Here is a 6043-nt window from a genome sequence, read left to right as displayed (position 1 = left end):
GAGTGTGTTGTGAGGACAGAACAATTTATCACTGTTCTTTAGAATGAGAATATTTTGCTCTAGAAATATTTGTCTACTCCGAGGTTGCAAAGATACGCTTTCATGTTTTTATCACACATCCTGTTTATGTTTCATGTTTGAATGTGAAAGCTTACTAAACTAAATTTTGCTCCTCATGTGAGAGTAAAGGATAGTTTTTCTTTATGAATTTCCAGGTTTGCCAGTGTTAAACTTAGGAAAAACCAGGACCGGTGTAATGCTTGGTTCTCCTGTGTGAGCAGTCACTGCTGTCACATTCCGGCACCAGACTGAATTTGTTACAGCATCTCATAATGGATCCTGATTTCAAGCAGTGAGACCTCCAGATGTGCTTTGGTTCCCTTTGTTTGTTTTTGGCACTCTGCATTCCCTTATGAATTAAAATCAGATTCTAGGCAGGGCAATCTTCATATGCCATATGCCCAACCGTTAATAAACTGCTTCTCCAATTTTTGGCCAAAGAAGAATAATTCACTTCACTTCTTCCCCTGAATGAGACCAGTTAATTGGAAAGTTCCCGAGGAGCTTCCCAACAGGGCACGGGCGGCCTCCAGAGACAGGGACCTGCCAGCACGTAGGGCAGCTTAGCCGTGGTTTCCCTTCACTCGCCACTGCCCGTGGCAGCCTGTGGTGTGTATCTTTTGCCACCCTCTACAGAACACTTTACATAGCCACGCAGCCACTCAGTGGGGAGTGAAGGAGAACTTAGCCAAGCCCAAGGACTTGACCCATACTCTGCTGCTTCCCCAAGCCATCAGCAGGGAGCTGGATTGGAAGTGGAGCAACCAGGACTCAAACTGGTGCCTGGCCGTAGACGCTATGGCACAGGGTCAATTCCTACTTACTTATTTTAGAAGGAGAGAGAGAGAGAGGGCCCGGCGCGATGCGCAGTGGTTATGGTCCTCGCCTTGCACGCCCCAGGATCCCATATGGGCACCGGTTCTAATCCCGGTGGCCCCTCTTCTCATCCAGCTCCCCGCTTGTGGCCTGGGAAAGCAGTCAAGGACGGCCCAAAGCTTTGGGACCCTGCACCTGCGTGGGAGACTTGGAAAAGGATCCTGGCTTTGGATCGGCATAGCATCGACCGTTGCGCTCACTTGGGGAGAGAATCATTGGACGGAAGATCTTCCTCTCTGTCTCTCCTCTCTGTATATCCGCCTTTCCAATAAAAATAAAATAAATCTTAAAAAAAAAAAAAAAGGAGGGGGGGAACAATGAACTCGTAATGATGGCGAAGACTGGGCCAGTTCAAAGTGGGAAGGCAGAAATTCAATTCAGCCGTCCCACATGAGAGACGGGAGTCCATCCTCTTGAGCCATCACCACCGCGTCTCAGGGTCTGCCTTCGCAGGAGCTGGATCTGGCTATGGAATGGAGGGCATCTCCAACCATGGCTTTCTTCAGTTCAACACCTGCCGTTGGAGATGTGTTCTTAACGACAACAAGACAGCAGATGGCGCTAGCGCTTCCAACAGAATACCGGTTTGGATTCTTTTCTAAGGCAAATCAGGTGCCAACCAGAGGCAGGGCGCCCACTGTTTTGCAGACACAGAACGCATGGCATCCCCGTGGGCCGTAGGTCACTCAGAGTTTCGATTCCTTGGTTGACAAAGCCATAGCAAGGGCAGGTCTGAACAACAGGAACTGCAATTCTGAGTTCATTGACAGGGAACCCAGCGACCACAGGGCCCACAAGGGGACCTTGGTTGGCACAGGAAGTGTCTCGCCCCTGGGTGGCGCGGCCTCAGCTCACTCTCAGGGTGACTAAGGCCCAGGATGAGCACTCAGGCAGTCGCACCTGCTTCTCCCACGAGCCCTTTCTCTGCATGGATTTTGCTGGGTCAAGCCTGCAATCTTCACCCTTGCTTTCACTTGTCCCTCTTGACTGGCCTTCTCTGATCTTGAAACCTCCTTGACCCTCAACCATGGAACCCAGAGCATCCTCCCTGCCCCAGGCCCGCTTCCCACAGCTGACCGTTTCCTCTGCTTACCACTAAGGTGTCCAGGCCTTGGGCAGGATGGACACTGCAGTTTTGTCAATCAGAACAGGAGGGAGGTGAGACCCTGCCGCTCCTGGCTTTGGCTGGCCCACTGCTGGCTGGCCATGGTCATTTCCCTCGCTCTCTCCATCTTTCTGTAACTCTCACTTCACAAATAAATCAATCTTTTAAAAACAAGTTGTGGGCCCAGCAGCGTGGCCTAAGGGCTAAAGTCCTCGCCTTGAATTCGCCAGGATCCCATATGGGCCGGTTCTAATCCTGGCAGCCCCGCTTCCCATCTAGCTCCCCGCTTGTGGCCTGGAAAAGCAGTCGAGGACGGCCCAAAGCTTTGGGACCCTGCACCCATGTGGGAGACCCGGAGGAGGTTTCTGGTTTCTGGCTTCGGATCGGCACAGCATCGGCCGTTGCGCTAACTTGGGGAATGAAATCATCGGACGGAAGATCTTCCTCTCTGTCTCTCCTCCTCTCTGTATATCTGACTTTGTAATAAAAATAAATAAATCTGAAAAAAAAAAAAACAAGTTGTCAGGTGAATTTAACTTCAGTAACTTATTTAATTTAATCCAAATTGTTTGGATAGTATCCTTTTCACATGGATTCAATATTCCTATTAAATTATTCATATTTTTAAATATTTATTTATTTTTATTGCAAAATCAGATATACAGAGAGGAGGAGAGACAGAGAGGAAGATCTGTCCGATGATTCACTTCCCAAGTGAGCATAACGGCCAGTGCTGCACTGGTCTGAAACTGGGAGTCAGGAGCTTCTCCAGGTCTCCCACATGGGTGCGGGGTCCCAAAGCTTTGGGCCGTCCTCGACTGCTTTCCCAGGCTACAAGCAGGGAGCTGGTTGGGAAGTGGAGCTGCCGGGATAAGAACCGGCAACCATATGGGATCCCTGCGCATTCAAGGCGAGGACTTTAGCCGCTAGGCCACCACACCGGGCCCGTGAAATTATGAGAAAATTAGATATTTTATGTATTTTCATTCATGCTAAGGTTTTGAATCCCTGTGTTTCATTGCATATTGCAATTTGAATATTAAATATTCATGGAACATATTTGATCCTTATTCAGAGTTCCTAAAATGTGCAGTTGGAAAAATAAATTCACCTACTGAAGTTGTTCCAAATATACTTAAGTTTTCCAACCACTGGACTGGGTATCAATTTTAAAAGCTAAATTGACTGAGAAGGAATGCAATGAAGAGTGTACTTCCTCTTGTTGCGTTTTGCTAGCTGAAAAGCCTCAGACGGCTGCCAGCTGCTGAACTGGACAGTGCAAATCTAACCTGAGCCTATTTCCTGCTCTCGGAATTACCCTCTCCTAGCCTGCCCCCAAAGTGGTCTCTTTGTTGTGTTAATCACACACATGACAGAAGAATAAAATCGGTAACACTGACCTTGCCTTTACTCAAAACCCTGATATACTGTTCATCATAGATTTTGTGTATTCACTCATTTTTTTAAAGTGCTGGATTAAAACATTCGTAAAATAATTAGTAAAATAATTACATCTTAATTAATGGGTATTTTTTTGTTTGTTGTTTTTAAGATTTATTTTATTGGAAAGGCGGATGTAGAGAGAGGAGGAAAGACAGAGAAGATCTTCCGTCTGATGATTCACTCCCCAAGTGAGCGCAATGGCCGATGCTATGCCGATCCGAAGCCAGGATCCAGGAATTTCTTTCCAGGTCTCCCACACGGGTGCAGAGTCCCAAGTCTTTGGGACTGCTTTCCCAGGCCACAAGCAGGGAGCTGGATGGGAAGTGGAGCTACCGGGATCCCGGCATGTTGAAGGCGAGGACCTTAACCACTGCGCCATCGCGCCGGCTCAATTACGGATGTTTTTGACATTCTCTATGAGACTGGGCCTGGGGCACATCCCTTGTTTGCTGGTCCTCTTTCCAGTGGCATCTCACCTGTGTGAGGTGGTGTGCTGCCCGGGGGCCCAAAGTAGGGTGCTGCAGCTTCCACAGAGGCACCTTGTCCCTGGAGAGGAGCGTCTCACTGCTCTGCCTTTATCCATGCTGTTCGTTTTGTCCAAGATCCACGCTCCTGTTTCCTGTATGCGGTTAACCCCTACCAGAGCTCGAACCTCCTCCTTGGGGCAAGTGGCTGTGTTGCCAGGCTTTGTGTGCAAGCTTTACCTTCGTCAGCCACGTGGTTGGGCTATGTTCACCGTCTAGCAGCTAGGGACTTGGGGCATGGAGCCGATAATCAGACACATGAACTACTGATGACGGTCAATAGCACAGCATCAGATTTTTTTTTTTAAGATGTGTTTTTATTGGGAAGGCAGATCTACAGAGAGAAGAAGAGACAGAGATTTCATCTGCTGGTTCACTCCCCAAGTGGCCACAACAGCCGGAGCTAAGCTGATCCAAAGCCAGCAACCAAGAGCTTCCTCTGGGTGCAGGGACCCAAGACTTTGGGCCATTCTCTACTGCTTTCCCAGGCCACAAGGGGGAGCTGGATGGGAAGCGGTAAGGGATCCCAGCAGTTGCAAGGTGAGGATTCGGCCACTAGCCATCATGCCAGGCCCCAAAGGCATCAGATTTGTAGACTGAGGCATAATAAGCAAGGAGGGTTTGCAATAGAATGTGGTTTACTGCAAGCATGTTCTTCTAACAGATCATTAATAATTAACAGCATATGCCAGAAGCAGCACCTCTCTTTGATCTGTTATCAAAACTTGAGGACTGGGGAGTCCTGCACCTGGGCCCTTCCATTCCAACTGCTTCAAAACCTTTGCCCGGAGTTCCGGGAGCTTTCCCACAGGTTTACAGTTGGCTACGGTTTCACACCAGCAAGGTTCCCCTCTGTCTTCTCCTAACTGATTGTCTTCCTACAAGGGAGTCCCTACACCGCTGTGTTCCCATTCCAACTGCTTCACGGCCCTTGTCCTAAATTCTTGGAACTTTCTCACAAAATTACGACTGGTCATGGATTTGCATCTGGGAGGTTTGCCGTCCAGATGTCTGTCCCCCTCCCCCACCAGCAGGTGCATGACACACTCGCCCTGTCCAGCTCTGCTTCCTGGGATGTTTTATACAGCGCTGGTTCAGCATGGAATCCAGTTGTGGATGCAATGGGAAGGACAGAGGAGAGAGGGGCTGGGTGTTGGCGACTTGCATCCTGAGTCAGCCTCGGCTCTGACTTGTGAGGTTCCTGGCCAGCCCTTTCTCCAGGGTGCTGCCTGGGGCTTCAATATGAGGAAGTATGTTCTTTAGACATTTGTTTATTTTTATTTGAAAGACCTAGTTTACATAGAGGCCTCCCAACCACTGGTTCACTCCCCATATGGCTGCAATGGCCAGTGCTGAGCTGCTCCGGAGCCAAGAGCCGGGAGCTTCTTTCTGATCTTCCATGTGGGTAAAGGGGATCCAAGGACTTGGGTCATCCTCTGCTGCTCTCCCAGGTCACAGGCATGGAACTAAATTGGAAATGGAGCAGCTGGGACTCAAATCAACACCCCGTAGAGGATGCCAGTGACACAGGGCGGAAGATTAACCTGCGTGCGAGCCCCAGAAGCATTTTCTAAGTATTGCTCTTTTCTCATTTATTCCAGAAATAGACTCCTCCGAATCTCTGTTTTCTGAAAAGAGAAATATTCAAGTCAAGATGCTTACTGGTTCAGCCAAGCAGCCTGTGGTCATTTTCCTGCCCAAGAAGATTGTGCACACAGCTGGAAAAGGGCATGTCATGGGAACTCCCACTCCCTGAGGAAGAACCTGAGTGTCCCTGGAGGCCAGGCTCCCTGTAGGAACAGTTCATTCTGCAGAACAGAAATCAAAGGAGAAATGGAAGAAGAAGAGGAAGGTCCAAAGCTTACATCCCCGATTCATTAATCCATCCAGCTTTTTGATGTTTTCCTATTAGAGCTTGCTTGCTGGGTGAGCATTTGGCCTCAGGGTATGATGTTGCCTGTTAAATAAATTCATAAGTTTAAAAAATTTGGGAAGGCACAAGCAAGTTTAGAAATGACCATTGTTAGACTCTTAG

The sequence above is a fragment of the Ochotona curzoniae genome, unplaced genomic scaffold (genome assembly GCF_017591425.1).
Source record: "Ochotona curzoniae isolate NIBS_2020 unplaced genomic scaffold, NIBS_Ocur_1.0 contig_908, whole genome shotgun sequence".
Classification (NCBI taxonomy): domain Eukaryota; kingdom Metazoa; phylum Chordata; class Mammalia; order Lagomorpha; family Ochotonidae; genus Ochotona; species Ochotona curzoniae.
Note: the sequence above shows the minus strand (reverse complement) of the source record.